This window comes from Hemicordylus capensis, chromosome 3 (genome assembly GCF_027244095.1).
Source record: "Hemicordylus capensis ecotype Gifberg chromosome 3, rHemCap1.1.pri, whole genome shotgun sequence".
Taxonomy (NCBI): Eukaryota; Metazoa; Chordata; class Lepidosauria; order Squamata; family Cordylidae; genus Hemicordylus; species Hemicordylus capensis.
Window position 1 is genome coordinate 13,151,253 of NC_069659.1, and position 23,935 is coordinate 13,175,187.

Consider the following 23,935-nt stretch of genomic DNA (forward strand, 5'->3'; position numbering starts at 1 on the left):
AGAATGGAGTTCCTTAATAAATGCCTTTTATATTGATTTGAAACTATGAATTGGCTCCAAGTTACTTTACTTTCAGCATACACGCATGCCTAACTAAATTTCCGCTGTGTTGTGCCTCTGTGCACTCTGCTATAATGAGAAAGGGATTCTCTCACCACAGAGAATTTCTAACAAGGAAGAGTTCGAGAAAGGGAGACAAGGGAGAGTCCTGCTCTCTCCCAGCAGGAGCCTAACTGGTTCGCCTGCTTCTTCTGCGGCTCGTGCTCGGCATTTGAATGTCATTATTGAAGAATGAGCAGGCCAAGGTCAGGAGCAGCTCAGAGGTGGACGCTGACTTGGCTTGTCTCCCTCAAGAAAAGCAAAACAAAACCCTTTTAAATCTCCATTGCATGTATGTGCTTCTTCCCAGCATGGAAACCTGTCTGTGCCTGCTGTGTGCATTTCAAAGCCAGTTTGGTTTTGTTTGTTCCACAAGGGGCCGGGGGGGGGGGGGGGAGAAAGGTGGCAGTGGGCACATCTTGAAAAGGATAACAATGTATAAATGCATAAAGAGAGGCTTTAAAACATATAAGGAACTGTACAGGAGAAGCGGCTTCTTAATTTGCTGGAAATCCCTTCAAAACTGTTGTAACCTTTCGCTGATATTACCTGAATGTTTTTAAACCATTCCTTGATTTTGTGCTCATTATTTTGCCCCACTGTGGACTATTAATTGGAGGAGATGATCACATTAATGGAGATGTTATGTTGCGTTCAGGCTTAGCCAAGCTGTTTTTACTTTAGCGGAAGTGGAAAGAGTGGCATGGGAGGCTTAAACTGTGTGCTTCCTACTTACATCTGTCAGGGCTAGTTTCTTTTATCCCTGATCATGTTATGATAAACATGAATGGTGCTGGACATAAAATACTTTCCCTAAATATAATGGACAAGTGAATTTTAGCCCGTTGAAAAACGGGCGCTAGTAATGCTTTCGGCCCCCGCCGCCGAACCTCCCAGCTGCCCGATCCCACCATTTGTACAGGAAAGAGGAGCTCGCCAGCAGAGCTCCTCTTTCTGCAGAGGCTCTTCTCAAACTGGCGCTTTGAGCGGAAAGGACGCCCTTTCCGCTCAAAGCGCCAGTTTGAGAAGAGCCTTTGCAGAAAGAGGAGCTCTGCTAGCGAGCTCCTCTTTCCTGTACAAATGGTGGGATTGGGCAGCTGGGAGGGCGGTTCGGCGGCGGCATTTTTCAGGGCCAATTTGGCCCTTAGTAATTTGGCGGGGGGACGGGAATGGTGGGATCGGGCCCCAAGGTTTCCCCCCCCCGCCCGGCTTTACTGGCGGCGCCAGGCCTCGGCGGCGGCTCCGCCACCACCTCGGCCAGCTTCCCCGCCGCCTCTTCCCCCGGCGCCTCTCTCCTTTATTTGCGGCGGCCGCTTCTGGCCCCGCCGCCGCCTCACCCGCACTCCCGCCGCCAGTTGCCCCGTCGCGGCCACCGCCACCTCTGGCCGTGGCCACGGCTGCGCCGCCGCCTCTCCCGCACTCTCCTCCTGGCGTAGGCGGCGGCCACTTCTCCTTCTCCCGGCCCCAACATGGCCGCCGGGTCCTGCCGTTCGTGCCTCCCTTGCCCTGTTCTGGGCATGCCCAGAACAGGCCAGGCACGAACGCACGCTTGGTGTCCGTCCACGGACGGACACCAAGCGTTTTATTAGAGAGGATTCCCCAAGGGCATAGCTATAATTGAGCGGATGGGTTCAAAGAACCTGGGCCCCCAAGCTCCAGAGGACCCCCCAGTTCCACCCCTCCTTATTTTCATCATCTCCCTCACTCAGAGCAGCAACCGGGGAAAGTGTGAACATGGACCTCCCCTCCCCTAGCAATGCCCCTGGGATTCCCCCTACCCCACATATAACATCCAAGCCCATTTTTATTTTTCTTTCCTCTCTCCCTCTCTCTCCCTCACCTCTCTCGCTTCAGCATTATTATCATTTCCAATAATAACTGTAAGTATAGTTCAGGTTGTGATGCTAAGCTAGGTGTTTTGATTATACTTACATGTGAAGTGAAAGGAAGTAAAAATCCAATCTTATAAAACAGAATTGTAAAACACACTTCTTTCTTTTTGAGAGTAAAAAAAAATCTGAAGAGCATATTTTAACTATTATTGTTCTCAGCAGCTTTTAACACTCAATAATGACCTCAATAATAGTTAAAATATGATACTCAGAATTTTTCTGAAAAAGAAAAAGGACTCTATTAAAGATTCATGTTTAAGTAATGAAAACAGCTATAATTATATTTCCCAGTTAATTAATTGAAGACTTTTGTCCTGTATATGATCCAGTTATTCCAGAGTCTGTCTACTAAGGGAATCTACTAGCACGATTCCCTGAGAATTATCAAATTTTGACAGGTGACAGATAAGATAATGGAGCAGAGCAACAGGAGACTAACTCATAGGCTAGGCTCATAAGCTCCAATGGCAGGACAGATTTGATTGGTTGAGAAAAAGGCCACGCCTACTTGAGCCTGAGGGGGATAACTCCACCCCATTTCTTTTGGTCCGAGTTAGGTACTAAGCGATACTGATAAAACAATCAGAGCAGATAGGGAAAAAATGCATGCAGAATAACTAGGAAGGGCATAAGGAACCCCCCACCCATACCCATTGGGAAAAGGCAACCTGTTTTCCAGTCAAGCTTCAGATTCTAATCTACTGTGCCCAGTTTGCTAATCCCCTGTACCCAGCTTGCTGAGTGGTCTCCCGGGAACTGACAAGCACTCCAAACTGGGTGGGCTGAGATGTCCCCGGCTCCAGTAACCAGAAGAAGCCTTCACAGTAAGTGAACCAACGCTCCGTTCTCAGTTGCTGGAGCCAGGCACATCTCCATGTGACATACCACAGCTTGAACCAGGAGGTATGGTTAATTTTGTCTCTATTGAATTTTAAGAGCTCAGCTCCAACCCCAGAGTTAGCATGCTTAGTTTGGCACTATAAAGCTATAAATCCAATTTTATAAGTAGAGTAAATGTTTTATATTTTATGTTATGAACAGAATAGAATTGTAAAACCCACTTCTGTGTCTGTCTGTGTGTGTGTGTGTGTGTGTGTGTGTGTGTGTGTGTGTGTGCACTATCCATAGTGGCACATAATAATGCATACCTGTGCATACTGCTTTGATACTGCTGCTCAGAACCAACCTCATTCCACTCACTGATGGAAAAAATTAGAGGGAACACTGCAGGTAGGGCAGGGAAATATCCATCCGAAACCCTGAAGAGCTGCAGTGTCAACAGTACTGAGCTTGATGGACCAAGAGTCTGACTTAGAAGAATCTACAGTCAGTTCAAAAAATACTGAGCTAGATAAACCAATGGTCTGACTTCGGATAAGATGGCTTCCTCTGCAATCTCCTTTCTTGGGGATGGGGCCATAGGTCAATGGAAGAGTTTGCATGCAGAAGGCTCAGGTTCAGTCCCTAGCATCTCCAGGGAAGTCTGAGAAATATCATCAGAAATCCAGTAAAGCCACAGCCACTCAGTATAGACAATAGTGGCAAAGGTAAAGTGTGCCGTCGAATCGGCGTTGGCTCCTGACAATCACAGAGCCCTGTGGTTGTCTTTGGTAGAATACAGGAAGGGTTCACCATTGCCTCCTCTCACACAGTATAAGAGGATACCTTTCGGCATCTTCCCCACTACTGCCCGATATAGGTGTTTCCCATAGTCTGGGAAACATACCAGTAGGATTCGAACCAGCAACCTCTAGCTTGCTAGTCAAGTCATTTTCCCGCTGTGCCATTGCTGAGCTAGATGTAATATATAGGTAACATAGGAAACATAGGAAACTGCCATATACTGAGTCAGACCATTGGTCTATCTAGCTCAGTATTGTCTTCAGAGACTGGCAGCAGCTTCTCCAAGGTTGCAGGCAGGAATCTCTCTCAGCCCTATCTTGGAGAAGCCAGGGAGGGAACTTGAAACCTTCTGCTCTTCCCAGAGCGGCTTCATCCCGAGGGGAATATCTTGCAGTGCTCACACATCAAGTCTCCCATTCAGATGCAACCAGGACAGACCCTGCTTAGCTATGGGGACAAGTCATGCTTGCTACCACAAGACCAGCTCTTGTGGATATGCATGTAAGCCACAAGACCAGCTCTTGTGGATATGCATGTAAGGGATATATGTCATCTGCATGCACACACACACACGCACACACACACACACGTGAAGGTCAGAACAAATGGAGGGTTTTGGATGTTCTATAATTCTGAAATCAGCGAGAGGTGGTTCATTTTCATTTGCTGGCCTTAATGAGCGATAATGATGTGATGCATGATTAACTGGGTTGATAGCAAGTGCTTAGCAAGACTGATATTCCATGCCACCCAAACAGGACACTCATAAAAACCCTGCCACCTTCCATTTTGAAGTATTTACTGAATGGCAAGTTGGAGACGTCACCCATCTTTCGAGGACCAGCAACTTGAAGGACAACAAAACCAGGATGCATTTTCAACCAAGCTGACAATTCAAGAAGTTTGACGCTTGACTTGAATGAAAAGAAATGGAAGGAAAGAGAAACTTTCATCAAAAATTGTCCAGCTGACTTGCAGAAATCTTAAGTTATGGGTTCACTTATTTTAACTGTTCTGCACATGATAGAATTCCAGGCATCCATGAAAACTAGTCTTCCAGGAAACTAGTCTTCCAGGACAAAGTGTAATGCTACTGTGGGGAAATCCCAAGCCACACTGGGAGAAAACCTGGCCAAGCAAAACCACCTGCCTGCTTTCCAGTTTTGAAAATGAAACCCTGCTTTTCAGTGGCTGGCATCCTGATTAAGCCAGCTCAGCATGTTGCGAAGATGCTCCTGGGCTGTGGAGGGTTTACCTACAGTACCCCCTTCATCCCCACACCACAGTCCCACTCCAGATCATCAGGATCGGCTGCTTTTGGTTAATAAAAAAAAAGATGTCAGGAATCTCAAATACAAGATTAAAGGGAGACCCGAGTTCAAATCCCCATTCAGCCATGAGACTTGCTGGGTGACTCTGGGCCAGTCACTTCTCTCTCAGCCTAACCTACTTCACAGGGTTGTTGTGAGGAGGAACTTAAGTATGGAGTACACGGCTCTGGGCTCCGTGGAGGAAGAGCAGGATATAACATGTAAATAGACAGAGAGACAGACAGAGAGAGAGAGAGAGAGAGAGACAGACAGACAGACAGACAGACAGACAGATAGATAGATAGATAGATAGATAGATAGATAGATAGATAGATAGATAGATAGATTTGCCACCCCAGCGGCAAGGGAGGAAGGGGGATAGTTTAATCTGATATATATTTTTCAAAGTTTAAAACTGCCACTGTGCAGCAGCGCAGCAGCAAGAGCTCCTCCCAAATTATGACAGTGGCAGGTGCCATCACTCACAGGATGGCAAGGGAAACATTGAGGGTGGCGGGGAGAGCAAGCAATGTGTTGGAGAGTGGCGGCGATCCTCCCTAAGCCAAGCTGCCTCCCTCCCAAATGACAGCGAGTGCCCGATTTCGGGCAGTTTTAAACTTTGAAATATATAAATATCAAATTAAACTCTCCCCACCACCACCACCGCTTCCTCCCTTGGCCCTGGGGGAGCAAATCTTTGGCACCTCTGGCCACTGCCTCAGCCTGTTGGGATCCAGAAGCATTTGGGATCCAGAAGCATTCTCAGACTGCATACCTGCATACCAGACTGCATACCTCTGGGGAAGTGTGACTCCATCCAGAACAGGCAGATCAGAATTGCCTCCTGAGTTCTGACCCTGCATAAAAAGTCAGGTAAAGGTAAAGTGCGCCGTCGAGTCGGTGTCGATTCCTGGCAACCAAAGAGCCCCATGGTTGTCTTTGGTAGAATACAGGAGGGGTTTACCATTGCCTCCTCCCATGCAGTCTGAGATGATGCCTTTCAACATCTTTACTATATTGCTGCTGCCCGATGTAGGTGTTTCCCATACTGTTGAAAGCATACCATAGTCTAGGAAATAGGGATTTGAACTGGCAACCTCTGGCTTGCTAATCAAGTCATTTCCCACTGTGCCATTAGGTGACTCTGCACAATTAGTACCTCCATCTTATCTGGATTCAGTCTCAGTTTGTTATCTCTCATCCAACCCATCACCACCTCCAGGCAGGCATTTAGGGAGGTTCTGCCTTCTCCTGATGATGTAAACATGGAGAAATAGATCTAGGTGTCATCAGCGTACTGATATCATCCTGCACCAAATCCCCTGTTAATTTCTCCCAAAGGTTACTTGACTACCTAGGATACTGGACTGCATAGGGCTTAGGCCTGATCCAACAATACTTTTCAGTTCTAACCCAGGAGGTTCCCAACTGGTGGTACTCCACATGTTGCTGAACGACAACTTCCATCACCCCCAGCTACAATTTATTGTGGCTGGGGATGATGGGAGTTGTAGTTCAGCAACATCTGCAGTACCACCAGTTGGGAACCCCTGTTCTAACCCATATCTTCAATCCCCAAAACATGTTTTTTCTCTCCTGCCCACAAGAGTATTTCCTCTGCCAGGGGCACTCTTACCCCTGGACTTCTGGGCAGAAGTCCAGGGCCACCTCCTGGGTACTTCCCAATCCTTCGTAGTCTGTCCTGGGTGGCACCGTTCTGCCATGCCGCTAAGCATGACCTCTGCTTTAGAGACAGAGGGGGAGTAGGGAAAGAAATATGTGGGATGGGAATATGTTAAGTTGTGTGTTGGAATGTTTCTGTGAATGCATATTTGCATCAATATACCTGTTTTATATTCGTACAGGCTTGTAAGTTCAGTTGCTGTTTGAGCCCTCAGGGACCGACGTGTTAAAAATACTGTGTGTCACGGTGTGTGTGGGTGGGGGAGGGCCCTCCAAAGCAGGGGGTGGCCTCCAAAGGCCTTTAGGTCCAGGCTCCAAAATTATTTAGATGCACCTCTGTCCTCTGCCCCCCCAAAAAACTGGGTCAGCAGCTGCTCCTGAAGCTTTCTCCCTCTGACTGCACCTCTGTGCAGAAAGTCCCTGGCCAGTCGTTGTTATTTCCTGGTCAGACAGGGGGAAGCCCCGGTCTGAAACCAGTCAGAGGCCAGTCAGTAGACAGAGCGCATCGATGGTCTGGAGTGAAATTAGGCAGCTTTCCACATTCCTAAGACTCTGCTTTTCAAGGTCATCACATCCTGACCATGCAACTTCTTCCAAGTTTAACAGGATTTCCTCCCACCCACCCCCACCTCTCCTGCTTTCATTTCCCTCCATTTGTTCAATTTTTGAGAGGATGACAGAAGTCAAAAAAAGGAGTTACAAAGCCCAATCCATACTCATTAGGAGCTGTGTATCTCACGATGGCTGGTGTTACCTTCAGTGCTAATTGATGTGTCATTAAACTTTGAGAGGAGAAGGTTCCTGCTCCCGTGGCAGCTGTTCCGCTGTGCGGTGGGCTGAGAAAGAACACCATTAAGCATAATTAAGGGAAGAGGCTGAAACATAAGGAAAGGAACCTTTCTCTCCTCAAGATGAAAAGTCCTCTGTGTATACAAAAAAATGATGATTGCTCAGAACTGACCTCACCGAGACATCAATGAGGAGGCAGATGTCCAACAGACTGTAGACAGGAATAAATGCCAAGACGTCATTCCATCCCCTTTGCTTCCTCAATCTGTTCCTCTGGCACTTCTAACCCACCACGTGCTTGTCCTCTACTTGGTCGCCTTCTCCTTTGCTCCCCTTCAAGAGAATTTGCCTACAATTTAAAGGCCAGAAGACATTATTTTATCCACTGTGATGCTGGGGAAGTTCTTTTCAACAACTTTCTGAACAGGTCGAAGAATTCTATCGAGTCCCTTGTTAGCAAAGACTGACTCTTGTGTACATAGAAAGCTGCCTCATACTGAATCAGATCATTGGTCCATCTAGATCAGTATTGTCTACTCCAGGGGTGGACAAGTTTGGCCCTGCAGAGGCTGTTGAACTACAACTCCTATCATCCCCAGCCACAATTTATTTTGGCAAGGGATGATGGGAGTTGTAGTTCAACCACAGCTGGATGGCCAAGCTTGACCATGCCGGTCTACACCAAAGTTTCCAAATAGGGGGTAATAGGCTAGTATCCTTAGGGCTACTTGAAGGGTTTCCAGGGGGTACTTGGAGCCCTCCTGCCTCCCCACACTGCAGCTGCACTATTTGTTCCCCATCCAAGGATCTCTGGTTTGAAGCTGATGCATCCTCAGTTATTTGTCTGCTGCAGAAGGGAAGGGGTGAAAGTCCTTCCATTTCTGATCCTGACTGGCTGGCTAAATGCTGAAGTTCAACATACCCCTCTCCTGCCTGACACACTTCATAAACTTAGCACCGAGTACTCCCATTGGAATTAGTAGGACAAATAAACTTGTCCAGTTAATTTCAGTAAGACTAGGGATGTGTGAACCGGTTCGAACTCAGACCGGTTCAAATTCAAACCAGGGTGGTTCAATGGTTCAAATTCGAACCAACCAGCCATCAAGTTCGAGCTGCAGGTTCGAATTCGAACCAAACGGGGTGGTTTGATTTGAACCGGTTAAAACTGGTTCTAACTGGTTTGGACTTCCCAAAGTGGGTGGGTTGGTATCGGGCAACCATGGGTACCTACCTTCCAAACCCCAAAGCAATCGGACACTCGTACAATATTTTATGAATTTTTAAATTATATTTTCATTCTTTCTTATAGGGTATAATGGGACTCGAACCATCACATTATTCTCTATTGTGGAGCACCCATGGATTCCAACAACCACCCAAACCCCGAAGCAATCGGACACTCCTACGTTTTTTTATGAATATTTGAAATATTTTCAATTATTTTCCTCATAGGGTATAATGGGACCAAACCGGCCCATTATTCCCTATTGTGGAGCACCTAGGGGCTCAAAGGTGGGGTGGGTTGTAGACTCACAGGGGTGCCTACCACCCACAAAGCCCCAGGGCAATTGGACACTCCTCTGATTATTGGTGAATTTTAAAGTTATTTTTGAATTCCTCATAGGGAATAATGAGGATTGCAGCAAATGTATAGCTTCACATCGGAGGCAAAGGGGTGTCCTAGAGCGGAGTGTGGTTGGTAGTAGTTCCCGGGGGTGGGTGGGCAGGAAGCTATCAGAATTATTTGAAAGGAATTTGACAAAAGGCAGGTTTTTAAGTGATTTTTGAAGTTTACACAACTTTAAGGTTTTTCTCCATAAAGAAGCATGGAGGTGTCAGCAAACATATAGCTTCATGTCAAGGCAAAGGGGTGGCCTAGAGCAGAGTGTGGTGGGTGGTAGTGCCCAAAGGGGGCAAGGAAGCTATCAGAATTATTTGAAAGGAATTGGGCAAAGGGCTGGTTTTTAAGTGATTTTTGAAGTTTATGTGTCTTTAAGGTTAGCAATGAAAATGGATTCATGGTTTGTCATTGAAAATCTTATATTCTACCAAAGAATCTACACTCAGAACACTTCAGAAACAACAAAACCCAGTACCCCATGGGTTAGCAACCTATGGGGGTGGTTATCACCCTCTGTGCACTACACCAACACTCACTCTGGGCCACCCCAGCACCCCACAAGTGGCTTTAAATTTTTTCTCCAGAGAGAAGAATGGAGGTTTCAGCAGCCCCATAACTGCACTTGGAGGGTGCTGGGGTGGCCCAGAGCAAGGGTGCCAAAAAGACAGTAAGGTTGTTCTTGTGACCATAATAGGGGCAGGGAGGAGGGGGCGGGGAGGGAGGGAAGGCAGGGAGGGAGGGTTGAATCTACCTTCCCCCCAGACAAGCAAGAAGCTCCCACACAATCCATGCTGCTCCCAGCAGCACAGATCGCTGGAGGCTAGGAAAATGATTCCCAGCTTCCAGGGATTCCATAATGGGTATCTAAGAGAACGTCTTCTTCATTATTATCCCCACTGCCCATTGAGGTCGTCCAGAGAGGTCCATCTCCAGTTGCCGCCAGCTTAGCTGGTGACCACACGGGGACCGGCTTTCTCGCTTGCTGCCCCGAGACTGCGGAATGAGCTCCCTACTGAGATACGATCCTCCCCATCTCTGACAATTTTTAAGAAGCATTTGAAAACCCACTTCTTCACCCAAGCTTTTTCAGTTCTTTAAAAAAAATTAAGGTTGTAATTTGTGGATGATTTTTAAATTGTTAAATTGCTTTAAGTTTTTGTATATGTTTTATCTTGTTTTATGCTATTGTTAACCGCCCAGAGATGAAAGTTTGGGGCAGTGTACAAATTTGATTAATAAATAAATAATAAAATAAAAAAAATAATGCACTGCACAATGAGCACGGTAAACTGGTGGAGTCCCCTGTGAGTTGGGCACTCTTGGCACCCGACTGTGTGTGGACACATTCACGAACCTGAACCTGGGGGTTGCAGGTGTGCTCACATCCTCTAACCCTAGTTAAGGGCTGGGGTTAAAAGTTGGACTAGCAGGGGCAGAAATGCCAATCAAAAGTGATCCCAGTGCTCCACACAAACAGCCCGACCCAGGTTGGGCTGCCCTAGACTGGGTTGGGCTGCTTGCGTGAATAGCCTCAGTATTTCCTAAGAGGAATCCAGCCCATTTTCTGAATAAATTTGAAAATGTCAAGCAAGCTCCATTAATCAGGTAACTAAACTAACAATATTAATTATCTTGCCTCTATAAGTATACCCCGATGACTTTCTGTGCCACCCTGGAAACCCATTGATCTAGAGTCGCTCCTGTTCACACCTTCCAATGGTGTTTGCACCATTGGGTAAAGTGGATAAAGAAGATCTGAAGCATCTTTGACTGTTGGATGCCACAAGTCATTCAACCTTCCCTCTGCAATCACTCCATAGGATGTCTCTGCTGACTGAACAGCTTCCAATTTAACCAGGTTTATTAATGCATTGGGCTTTGTCATCTTGCCTGTTCAAACTTGCCTCTTTCTGCTCATTTGACAATCAAAGCCTTGTACCATTTATCTGTGAGTGGGAAGAAGAAAAAAACCAGCCATTGTTTTTACCTGATCACTAATTCATGGGTGGGAAAAGAGAGGGGAGAAAAAAACTGAACTGGCTGTTGCTCTCTTGCTGGTTACAGATTGGATTAAAGGAGCCATTTGTAGTTGGCAGATATTATTCTTCCATTCATCTGATTATTTCAGATTCGAAAATGACTTGCCAGAATAGTGCAAGATTCCATCATGTTAAAGGACTTTGATGCCCCGATATAAATCTACCCGTATAGATTTATAGGAGGATGGGAGACAAGCGTCAAACGTCCTCTTAATGAGCCTTCCTAGGCAAAGGAAATAAAATGTTTAAGGCTTTCTGTGTGGAAATAAGAAAAGAAAGACAGCCCAGCTGGCGGTGCCTCCTCTGAGCTTGGCGGCAGATACACCAAAGGACGTCAGAAGGCACTAGGCCACACAGCCTGCGGCATGACTCGTGATTGCCACAGTTTGAACCTCCCTCCTGCTGGAACTGCAACTGCAGGTGATTGCCTAATCCACCTAACGAAGGGATGGATGCTTCTCTAGCATGCCCACTTTTGAAAAAACAGGAGAGGGAGATTGGCAGGTTGATACTCCATGAGTGCCCACATAGGCTGCTGGAGTGCCTGTATTTGCAAGCGAGTTGGCATCCAATTCAGACTTAGGGTCCAATCCAGGCCGGTCCTGCCATGAAGCAGGATGACACAGGTTGCTTCAGGCAGCAGATTTGGGGACACTGGCCATGCTTGCTTGGTTTACTCTCTGAGAAGTGAGCATATTACAGAGAGAGAAGCAAATGAAAATGCTTCATTTCACATCTTCTCTCCTATGCAACTATAAAGGATACAGGGTAATCTCATAGAAAATAAAAGGAAGTCTTTTATTCACTTGGTAAATTCCATCTGTCTGCCTCTGTCGGAACTATTCTACACCAGCCCAACATTCAAAGACCAATCCAGATCTAGTTATGCCACAACTAGTTGTGTGCAATAACTAGTGGCCGTGGACTGGGATCAACATTTGCATCGAATGACAGTGGTCGGCCTCCTGACCAGCATGCGCTTGCATAACCAAAAAAAGGTGCACTCGTGCAAGAAGATGGCATCGCTGTGCAAAATTGTGGGGATGCTCAAAAGTGCACTCTTGCATAAACGTTCCCTGAAACATATGAGGCAAGTCACAGGTTGCAAGAGCAGAAATATATTTGCACTAGTGCAACATCAGTCTGGAAGGTAAGCTGCAGAATGAGCACAAAAAGCGAGCATAACAGCCTTCCACAGGAGCAGTCAGACGCACTCTTACCCCTGGAGGGCCAAAATGCAGCAGTCACAGTCTTTCTTTGGAGCCGAAGTCCAGAGTTTCCACAGCCCCTGGGGTCACCCAAATTCTCTTTTGTCTGTCCCAGGTGGTATAGTCACCTGACTGAGCATGATGATGCTTAATTTGCAGGAGATGGGGGCCTTCAAAGGCCTTGAGGTCCAGGCTACAAAATTGCCTACATACATCTCTGGGAGTAGCCTTCATATGTCAGTGGCTGTCAGTATCAGGCCTTAGCAAAGGTCAGGAACCAGGCAATTGGGTTCCAGTGTGAATGGATTGCACAATGCAAGTGGGCTAAAGTGTCAGATATTCAGAACTGGGATTGTGTCCCAGAGTAGTAAAGAAGGATCAGAAGGGCTAAAAGCAGGTATTCTGTCAAAACCATGGGGGAGTCGTGATCTCTTACGGTCAAGAAGAAACCAGAATAAGTATTTTGATTGAGTTAAGAATCAAAGGAGCAGGTGCTGAGGTAGTGGTGGGTTGTGTGGAGAAACAATTGGAGAAAATTCAGTGAAATTTCTACTTGAGAGGTACTTTGAAATTCTGGAAAGGAACTCTGAAAACCCTGAAATTCAGAGAGAATTTCCACTGTGGAGAAATTTCTTCCACCAGATAAAATTTGTTCAGGCTGAGGAGCAGCCTTTGACAGATCTTGCCCTTGGGGTCAGCTGAGTGAATGCTCAGGAAATCTGGCTCCTTCAAAGCACAGAGCCTTGGTTTAGGACACACACCTTGACACCGTACAGACATATCCAAGCAATTTAATGCAGCATAAATGAATATTGTGATCTGAATGCACATCTCCGTGTATATTGACTGGGTCTGCAAAAATCTGATCTGATATGCAGTTCTCCCTCCAGTTCCTGACAAAATCTTTGACTCAAAAATTCCACATTCTTCCAGTCTTCTTCCAAATTATACAGCTAAGAATAATTTGACCACTAGTTATTACACATGACTAGTTGCGGCATAATTGGAATAATTCTTCCAAGTTCTACAGCTAAGACTAACCACTCTGAGCCATTTTTGGAAGGACAGTATAGAAATCAAATGAATGAATGAATGAATGAATGAATGAATGAATGAATAAGAAATAAATAAGAAAAACAGTGTAAATTAAATAAATGTGCTTCCTTTTCTTAATTTAACCAAATGATAGAATGCCAGCTTTGCAGGCAAAAACAATATGTCTTTGATTGTGGGATTTAGAGGTGAGAACACATAATTCCAGACCCTACCCAAGTTGAAGTTCTGAGATCCTATTTAGGATTCCTTCCTTGTACACCTCTACATTCATTTTCCTTTAAAACAAAGTATTTCCAATAAAATGTGGGGTGGGCAAACCCTTTCTTTGTTTATTTGCTTCCAGATTCCTCTGCTAGAGAATCCACTTAACTAACCCTTCACCCAGAAGATAAATAAATTCTCAGGCGTCCTTACAGGAGGAGAAGGAAATATTGAAGCAGGAGCATTTTTGAGCTTAACAACACACGTATGTGTGTGTCCTTGTTAATAAAGGAGTCCCAGAGCTATTACCTCTGTGAAAGACAGATATGACTTTTAAAGCATTGTAGCAGCATTGTGAGTCATGAATATTGTTGCTGTGCCAGGGATTATTTCAGATCCATTGTCTTTTGAGCTGCAAGCCATTTGTTTCAGGACCACAGAGCCCTGAAACATAATATTCTTTGTCAGGGATGGTGTCCAGGGCCAGATCTAGGTTTCTGTGAGCATTTGGAAAGCTGCCTATCGGGGGTCCCCTCTTGTCTAGGTGGGCCCCAAGAAAGTTGCTCATCCACCACACAAAAGCTATGAGCAGCCGATGTGGTCTCAAAGCTCAGTAGTAGGCCCGTTGGAGGCCAATAATGCTGACCCCTGATTGTGATATCTCTGGAGAACATCTAGTCCAAACACTGATACCTTGTGCCCACAAACTTCATGTTGTTGTAAGTTACGATTATTACAAGTAAAGACCTGCAACAAAATGTGGCAATATAACCCTAGTGTGCTTGTGTTACTTGAGCTTCTGCCTGAGCATGGTGACATTTTGAGGCACATTTCCCCCTCAAAAGCAGAAGGGGTTGTAACTGTCTTGAGGGAGTATCCTTCAAGCTGAGAAATGTCCCGCTCTTTTTGTTCAAGCCCTCCTTCCCCCTCCCACCTTGCTACTGAGTTCCATTAGCTCTGCCCACCCAGTTGTCTCACTGCCCATTAAGACTGCAAAGATTCTGCTCCATTGTTATATTGGTGCAGTCAGATTTTTTACTTCAGATTTTTGTGAAACGGACGTGTTTGCAGGTTCCCCTGAATCTGCCAGTACCTCCCTCTTGCCTGCAGATGCTCCAGTTATGCATCCATAACATTTGCATTTCCAGATCATTTGGGGAAAGATATAAGATTATTGGGCAGCATAAAAATGAGTTGGTCACGACTAACTTGTCTGGTTGATCTCAATGAGGCTTAGTCCTGACTAATTTAAATCCCATTCATTTCAAGCAGTCATAATTGCTTAGTCTGGATACTGCCCACTATTATTGTTGTTTTATGGAAAGGAAAGGAAAGGAAAGGAAAGGAAAGGAAAGGAAAGGAAAGGAAAGGAAAGGAAAGGAAAGGATTTGTTTTCAATTTTTAGAATTTTAATTGATTTTAATGTTTTGTTTATTGCTTTGTCGTGAACCGCCCTGAGACCTAGGTTTGGGGCAGTATATAAATACGATAGATAGATAGATAGATAGATAGATAGATAGATAGATAGATAGATACAGTAGTCCCTCGACCTATGAACTACTCGACAACCAACGTTTTCGACTTACGAACGCCAAAAAAGACCGGAAGTAGTTGGCGGTTTAGATTTGGCTTCCTCGACTTACGAATTTTTAGATGCGGTTTCCTCGACTTACGAGTGTTTCCAGACCTCCGTGGGTGCGCTTTTCGACCTACGAAAATTTCGACTTACGAACATCCGTTCGGAACGGATTAACTACGTAAGTCGAGGGACCACTGTAGATAGATAGATAATGAAAGAAAGGAAAGGATTGTGCCATCAAGTTGGTGTTGACTCCTGGCGACCACTGAGCCATGTGGTTTTCTTGGTAGAATACAGGGATGGTATGCAGGAATGCTATAGGCCACCTCCAGCCTGAAAGGCAGGATGCCTCTGAGTACCAGTTGCAGGGGAGTAACAGCAGGAGAGAGGCAGGAGTGGATTAATGCATAGGCAACATTGGCACTTGCCTACAGCGGCAAATTTTGAGGGGTGGCAAATTTGGGGAGTGGTGTGCAAGTAAAGGGCTTGGGTCGGGGGAAATTAAATCTTCCTTCTCTAACTTTTAAAAACCTCCACTGCACATCAGGATGGTGGCGGCATGGCGGGAATGGTGGCGAGAGCTTCTCCCACAGGCTGTTTTCGGCCCATTTGGGGTCTCTCTTCACATGGGAAAAAGATTTAAAATCTGCCCCCCGCAAGCTCTTTACATGTAAAGGGGAATTCTTGCCGGATTGCCCTATACAAGTATAGCTGCTGAGCCCCTTGAGCTGGGGTGGCAAATCTTTGATTGCCTACAGATGTCAAAAAGCTTAATTTGCCCCTGGAGAGAGGGCATGCCCTCAACTCCTGCCTGTAGGCTTCCAGAGGCAGCTGGTGGGCCACTGACTGAAACAGGGTGCTGGACTAGATAGGCTTTGGGCCTGATCCAGCAGCAAGGCTGTTCTTATGTTCTTAGTATGAGATGATGCCTTTGCTGCTGTCACTGACGTGAGCATCTGCCTCCAGCACCTTTCTCTATCACTGCTGCCTGATATAAGTGACTACAGATATATATTTACAAGGCACAGTCTGCGAAGCACACCAGCAGGGATTCAAACTAACTGCCTCTTGCTCCCTAGGCAAGCTGCTTGCCCGCTGCACCACCACAGCTGATCTGACGGGTGGTATTTATCATACTTTACTTTCGTTTGTCATCTGAGTTTGTCCAAGACTGTGGACAACAATAATAAAGCAATAAAATAAAGAACAAAATTCAAGAAAAACCATTTAGATTTCAAACTGTTGAGATTCCCTGTGGCCTTTGACTTGTGCTAGTGAGCGGCCGTTCCTCGGAGCACATGCTATTGCTTTCTATGCAGAAGGTCCCCAAGTTCAACCTCCAGATAGCAGAGCCCTGAGATGTCACCCACCTGGGACCCTGGAGAGTCAGTGGGCTGGTTGAAATGAATGTGGCCCTCACCAGCCTCCTACACACAATGAAGGTGAGGAACATACCAAGAAAGCACCTGGCCCAATGTCTTTAAAGAATGCACCTGTCCCTGTGCCTTTAATCACATGTGAGGGGTATTCATTGGAATCATCCTTCTACATGTGCTCACAGGGTTTTGGAGTGCATGTAGAGGAGTGGTTGCGATAAACAGCCCTCACACATGATTAACGGAAATGCCGATAACATATCAACAGCGAGTCCTTGGCTGCATTCACACATAACGTGAAATTGGAGGTTGCCATACCCATGGTTAATTTTTCTAACCGTGAATCACATTGCAGACGTTCATCAAACTGCAGTCCAGCAACCTCCATTTTCAGGTCAGGGGAGCCCTTCTCTCTTCCTGGTATGGTGAAGCAGACTGTGGGCAAGTCACCAGTACGTCTGCAGGGCAGCGGCCATTGGCCATGACCTTCAAGGGGGCATGCCGAGCATAATCATGCCTTTTTGGAATGGTCTGCCCACCCTCAGCAGGGAAAGGATATTCAAATCCTTTTAAATGCCATGGTATCCCCTTCTTCTGACAGCAATTGCACCACCATCCTCATAAGAGCACCAAAACAAAACTCTCTCACAGAAGCACAATTTCTGGTGGGGGGAATCTTGTGGGGGCACTGTTTTTTCTGTTCTGTTCATGTATCCCCATAGCCTTACACTCTCATGAGTGAGCAGTCTGCTCAGGAATAGTATCCATGATCATCTCAGATGAGGAAGGGCTGTGCAAGCCCATTAGGGCTACTTGTGCGAACAGTCCCATTGATTCCTCAGTAAATGTGATTGCATAGAATCAGCCCATTGATTCTATATAGCTTTGTTTGTTTGCTTGAAGTTGATACCTATCCCAGACTTTCAAGATAATATCACCTCCAAATGCGAAGGACTTCATTTCTCATTTAAATGTATTCTAAAAACCCTTGGAAACATTGGTGGTCTTGATTTTTTTTTCCCCAGCCTCAATCATCTCTCTCAAAAAAGTGACAGTGTACTATCAATAACCCTGTGGTACATGGCAGTTAAAAGAGGTAATTATATGTCGTTCTTGAGAAAAATGCTTTAATTTTCATAAAGAACGTAGGTAACATTTTAGGGCACTTAGGAGTAATTTTACCCACTTAACATTCTCGTGTAATGTCCTTGTGAATCAGAGCAGGGTCCCTATCCTTAGCTATAGTGTGGGCCTGATCCTGAAACTGCTGGTTGGTTTGGTGATATTGCATCATAATAGCTTAACCCTTCCACCCTCCTCAAAAAAGTGTTGCAACATTAATAGTGGGATCTTTCTGGACCAAACAAGATATGACTAAGGAATTCTACGTTTGAAATTCCTAATGTCTTCTTTTTCAAAAAGCATCTACAGGGGAAGCTTTCCCCCTGCATCACAACCCCAATGCAGACTGCCCCCCTCCAAAAAAAAGTCTGCTAGCTGAAGAGGAGAAAGGTTAAAGGAATAAAACTGTGCCTGTAAAAAATAGGCCCCATTTGGACATAACAGGAATCCGGAGTTGAAGGGGCCTAGGGTTGAATTTTTGAGCATCCAAATGCGGACACAAAAGCAACCTGAGGTTAAAGTTTCCCTCCTCAAACTCCAGTTTGAAACTTCAGTTTGTACCTACATCAGGTTTCATTTTTTTGGTCATTATGCCCAAATACTGCAGCAAGCACAAACTGAAGTTGAGGGAGGAAACTCCTCCCTTGCTCCTGCTGTGATTGGCTGCTGGGCCTGTCAAAGGGAAAAGTCACATTGGGGGATGCCTACTTTCCACGTTGTCTCTTGTTACTCCTTCTGGCAACCAGAAGCGAAAGGGGACGGGATGGAAGGATGAACACCAAAATTAAATAGATAAAGAAGTATGTTCACAAGCACATGCAGTCATGGTGGCATCATAAAGCAGGCAACCCAATTAGATTGCTACAAAGAGAACACATGGCAGGGCAGTGATACCCAAGGTAAGGTTTAAAAGGCAGCCCCACCCAGGAGTTCTTGAAAATCCTTGCTCTATTTTTTTGTACAGTGAAGTTGAGGAAGGGGAGGCTGGGGTACTTAGGGATTGGGCAGAATCGTTAATAACGTATGGCAATGCCCCTTCTCCCAAGGACCACTCTCTCATGAGAGTCAAAAGCCATGGAGACACACATGTGGGCCGGATGGCAGATGCCACCCAGCCTGGTTGCTTGATACTGCTGGGGATGGTTACCCCAGCAATGCCTTTCCCTGTCTTGGCAGCTGCCACGATGAAGAAGTCCAAGCAGGTCATCTGCCAGTCCCGTCATCCATCGGCACACATTCACGTTTGTTTTTGTCTGGTGAAGCAACCCTACGTTCCTGGGATTGCTGATAATCAGGGCTCCCCTATCCCATGATTCCCTGTGGTAGCTGATCTGCATACTACGCAACACCAGTCCAAACCTTAGGAATTTGAATGAGAGTGAAGATCTATCCCTGATCTTGGTGTTTCCCTAGTCTGCCCACATGGTACTGCCCGGACACATAGAGCAGCCACTACTCCTTGGGAGTATGGAAGAGTTGCCTGGAGAGGAGGGGATCACAGTATACAAGTTCTATTATTTACCAGAGAGAATGGGGACCCCACACAAGCAGGGGGCCTTGATTTGGATGGCCTAACTCATCAGAGTGCAGACTGAAGCTTACTGAGCCTTTGGTCTTCCCCAGTGAACTGGCCCTCTCATGAGAGGACTAATCCCCAGTCGGCAAGCCAATATGGGGCAGGAGTGTGCTTGGGTGTCCCCAGACTGCTTTGCCCAGGTCTGCCATCACAAGGGAATCCTTTGTCAAAGTGGACCAGACCCCAGGATCCTTTGCCCTCCCTCATATACATAACCCCTCCTAGGAAGTCATCGTGATCCCTTCCGGAGTAACAGAAAAATAGTAACCCTCTGTATCCCCCCTCCCATTGCCTGTAATTGTGTGTGTAAGACTCTTTTGGCCTGGGGTTCTTAGGAGGGTGGAGGTGCAATTGCTGTCATGAGAAAGGCTTAAATGCCATTTAAAATGATTTAAATGCCCTTTCCCTGCTGAGGGTGGGCAGTCCATTCCAAAAAGACACGATCACACTCAGCACGCCCCGTTTCAGAATCGTGGCCAATGGCTGCCACCCTGCAGATATTCTGGCGATGAGAGAGCTATGGAGCTTGCTGGGATGTGACCTTGGAGAACCAGGAAAAGGGAGTGGCTCCTGTACACTAAAACTGGAGATTGCTGGGCTATGGTTGGATAAACATCTGTGATGTGATTCACAGTTACAATAATTTACCTCAGGTTTGTCTACCCAGAGTCTGCCATTATGTGCGAATGGGGCCTCTATCTCCAACCTGATTCCCCTTTGTTAGACTGATACTCTCAGGTTTCTTCTCTCACTTGCGAGACAGACTCCCATCTCCCTTCTCCCACCCACCCACCCACCTTGAATCTTATGTAGCTAGGAGATAAGCATGTAGGCTCTCTCGCTATCCTGCATGTATCTCCTAAATAAATATATTTACTTTGAATCTTAATTGCATGTCTCCAGATACTCTTAATTAGCAGTGTTCCTCTCACCTGTCACTATTGGCTGCATTTGGGGTAGATAAAGAATCTAGCCCCTCCAAACTCCACCATCAGGAGACCACAGGAACTGGTTGTCTGGGGGTTACTTGGTCTGGACTCTGCCACTTCAAGCCTCCACCCTGTAGTGGCTGGTACAAATGAGTTGGGTGGGGCATGGAAAATAAGCTGCAGGTGTAGTGCTTGATGCTCCCATTCCACCCTGTCCCAGCTACCTCTCCCCCTCTCTCATCTTGCCTCCCCGCCAGCTGCTCTAATCCTCCTCCAATCACCCATCTCAGTCTCTTTTTCTCTTGGGGGGAGGGGGTCCAGCCTCCTCCAGCAGCCATTATGGCTTATTCTGAAGTGAGAAGAAAAGAGTTTCTGTACACATAAATCGAAAAGATATCAAGATATATCTGATTTATTAAGAAAACTATTAGTTGCTTGTCGGTGTTGAAATTGTGTTTACTGCTCATGTTGCCCGAGGCAAAATGCTGAGAGCTGGAGGTGGGTTTCCTTTCATGAAAAATGCACTGAATAATCCATGCTGCTTGGCTGCTTCTTTGCACCAGATTTGGGTGCTTGGGGTGCTAATGCCATCTGGTGGACTGTGCTCGCTTAGCCAAGCATTGGTGGGTTAATCATGCTTCCTTTGCAAATGTGAGCCCTGCAGGTCTCAGAAATAGGGATCAAACTGTGCCGGGTTCAAATTGCCATTGGCCATCTTCCCATGTAATATAGAACTGTGGGTTCTGTTTCTCACCCAACCTTGCTCTCCTGTCCAAATTTGGATGTAACAGAGAGCAGGCTCTCTGCAGTCAGGGGGACTGGGGAGAGGAGGGGAAACTGGCTGTGCAGGTTTCCTTCTTGCATGAAGGACAGCCCACACAGCCAATCATGGCAGGAGAAATTGGCTGTGCCAATTTCAACTCCGTTACAGTGAATGCTTCCTCAACCATGGTTACAGAGAAAGCAGCCTCCAGTTTTGCATTTGCATGTAACGCTGGGGAACTGATACTTCAGGTTGGAGCAGCAAAACTCACAACAACCCAAGGGTTCAAATTGAAGTTTGGAGAGTGAAATCTTGGGTCACTCTCCATGAGGAACCGGAGTTTGAACAGGGTGTTCTTCATTCGGATGTACAGGTTTGGCAACCTCTGGCCCCTTCAACTCTGGTTTTGCATGATGTGCAAATGTGCAAATGCAGCCATTGTCACTTTTCCAGTCTTTCTGCAAATGAACTCTGGGTAATCCTTCTAGATTGTCTCTGCAGAACCTATATACATTTTTTTAATTTCTTGCTAGACTGGGACCTACACAGGCAAAAGAACTTGTGTATATAAACCATATTCTGTTGAACCCGTCATGTAATTCAACTTTCCAAAAAGCTTCCTGTTTCAATATGTCTACTTTTAGGCAGTAGATCTGCACAACCCCATTTCAAATATGGTATTGAGAGAGTAAGTGAATTCAGTTGTCTTGTTCAACCGCTATGAAGATTACTTTGCTCAACTGGACATTACACGAAGTGCATAGAAATGTAGCACGATAGGAAGCTGCCTTCTAATGAGTCAGACTATTTGTCCATCTAACTCAGTATGCTCTACATTGACTGGCAGTGGCTCTCCAAGGGTTCCAGGCAGGAGTCTTTCCCAGTCCTACCTGGAGATGCCAGGGATTGAACCGGGTCCTTCTGTTTGCTCAGCAGATGCTCTGACACTGTGTAACAGCCCCATTTTTATCACTGGTGGGCTTAACATTTCTAACAATTCACCTCCGCCACCCACAAATCAGTCCTGTAGAAAACAGGGGACTTTAAACTATGGAAACTTTTTCCCCTTGGGAAAACAGCAAATATGAATTTAGAGTGGGACCCTAGTGAGAGTTAAAACCTTCTACTCAATGGGCCTCATCTAGGGGGGCCCCAATCCATATTTTTTAAAAAATAGTCAAGCACTTATTGGCTATTTATTTTATTTATCTATTTATTTATTTTTACACTTATAGCCCTCTCTTCCTCCGAGGAGCTCAGATAGTGTAAAGTTGTGCTGTTGAGTTGGTGTTGACTCCTGGTGACCACAGAGCCCTGTGGTTGTCTTTCGTAGAATACAGGAAGGGCTTGCCAATGCCCTTTCCTGCGCAGTATGAGATGATGCCTTTCAGCATCTTCTTATATCGCTGCTGTCTGATATAGGTGTTTCCCATAGTCTGGGAAACATACCAGCAGAGATTTGAAGCAGCAACCTCTTGCTCCCTAGGCAAGTTACTTCCCCACTGCCCCATTAGGTGGCCAGAGCGGTGTTCATGGCTATTTTTATCCTCACAACAACCATGTGAGGTAGGTTAGACTTCCTACCATTAGCTCACATACCACGCAAGGAAACGTGGGCAGCTGGAGCGCCACCCACAGTGCTGTCTCTGTGTAAACACTGCCAATGGGGTTGCCTAACCATACTGTTCTGCTGCAGTGAAAAGTTGCACAAACTTAGTTGCACAGTGAAACACCCATGGGAAAGTATGGGTGTTGCACTGCACAACTGCATTTTATGCAACTTTATATTAGGGTGGAAGTGTGGGGTGGAACACAAATGCAGCAGCATGGGCACTGCTCCAAAAGCTCTCATGGGAGGAGAGCTGGTTTTGGGGTAGCAAACATGAATTGTCCCCTTAGCTAAGCAGGATCCACCCAGGTTTACATTTGAATGGGAGACTACGTCTGTGAGCACTGTATAACAGTGCCTAAGTATCGGAGAACATTTTCTCGTTGGCACTTTTTAATGCTCCCCTGTCAGCAGTTCTGGAGGGTAGGTTTAAGCAGATTCCTTATGAGGAATGGGCATGCCCATGTGAAGATGGAACCGATAGCTCACATTTAATTATACTGTACTTTTTATTTATTATTATTTAATTATTTAAAATATTTCTATACTGCCCAAAACTTGCATCTCTGGGTGGTTTACAGTTAAAATCATTTAAAACATTAAATCAATTAACATCATTTAAACTATTAAAAACATTTAAAACCCAGTATTAAAATTATTTAGAAGCATGAATCTAATTAAAAGCCTGGGTGAATAATAATGTATCTTCAGTGCCTTTTTTAAAAGTTGCCAGAGATGGAGAGGCTCTTATTTCAACAGGGAGCGCATTCCAACGTCCAGGGGCTGCAACGGAGAAGGCCTGTTCCCGAGTAGCCACCAGACGAGTTGGCGACAGCTGCAGGCAAACCTCTACAGATGATTTTAGCAGGGCTTTATTGGTAATGACCAGCACCTTGTATTTTGCTCGGAAACATATTGGTAGCCCGTGCAATTCTTTCAACACAGGAATAATATGGTCTCTCCTAGATGACCCAGAGACCAACCTGGTTGTCACCACCTGCCTGGAGCTGGGAGGCCACCACCTTCTCAATCACCTTGCTCAACCATGAAAGGTTGGATACAGGCCTGTAATTAATTAACTGTGAGGGATCCAAGGCAGGCCTCTTCGGAGGCGGTCTAATGATTACCTCCTTAAGACAAGGAGGCATCCTGCCCTCCCTCAGAGAATCATTTATAATCTCTACCAGGTCCTCTACAACAGCCTCCCTGCCAAATAGTATAAGCTATGTTGGGCAAGGATCAAGAGGGCAGGTGGTAGGCCACACCACTCCAAGCAACTTGTCCACATCCTCAGGAATCACAAACTGAAACTGATCTGCCGGACACCTCGGCATCAGACTCTGTAACAATTGTGGAGTTTGCATCCAAGTCGGCCCAAATACGAGAGATTTTTGTCCACAAAGAACTCATTAAAAATGTCACCGCAAGTAACTCTTGGTTCTAAGTACTGATTCAAG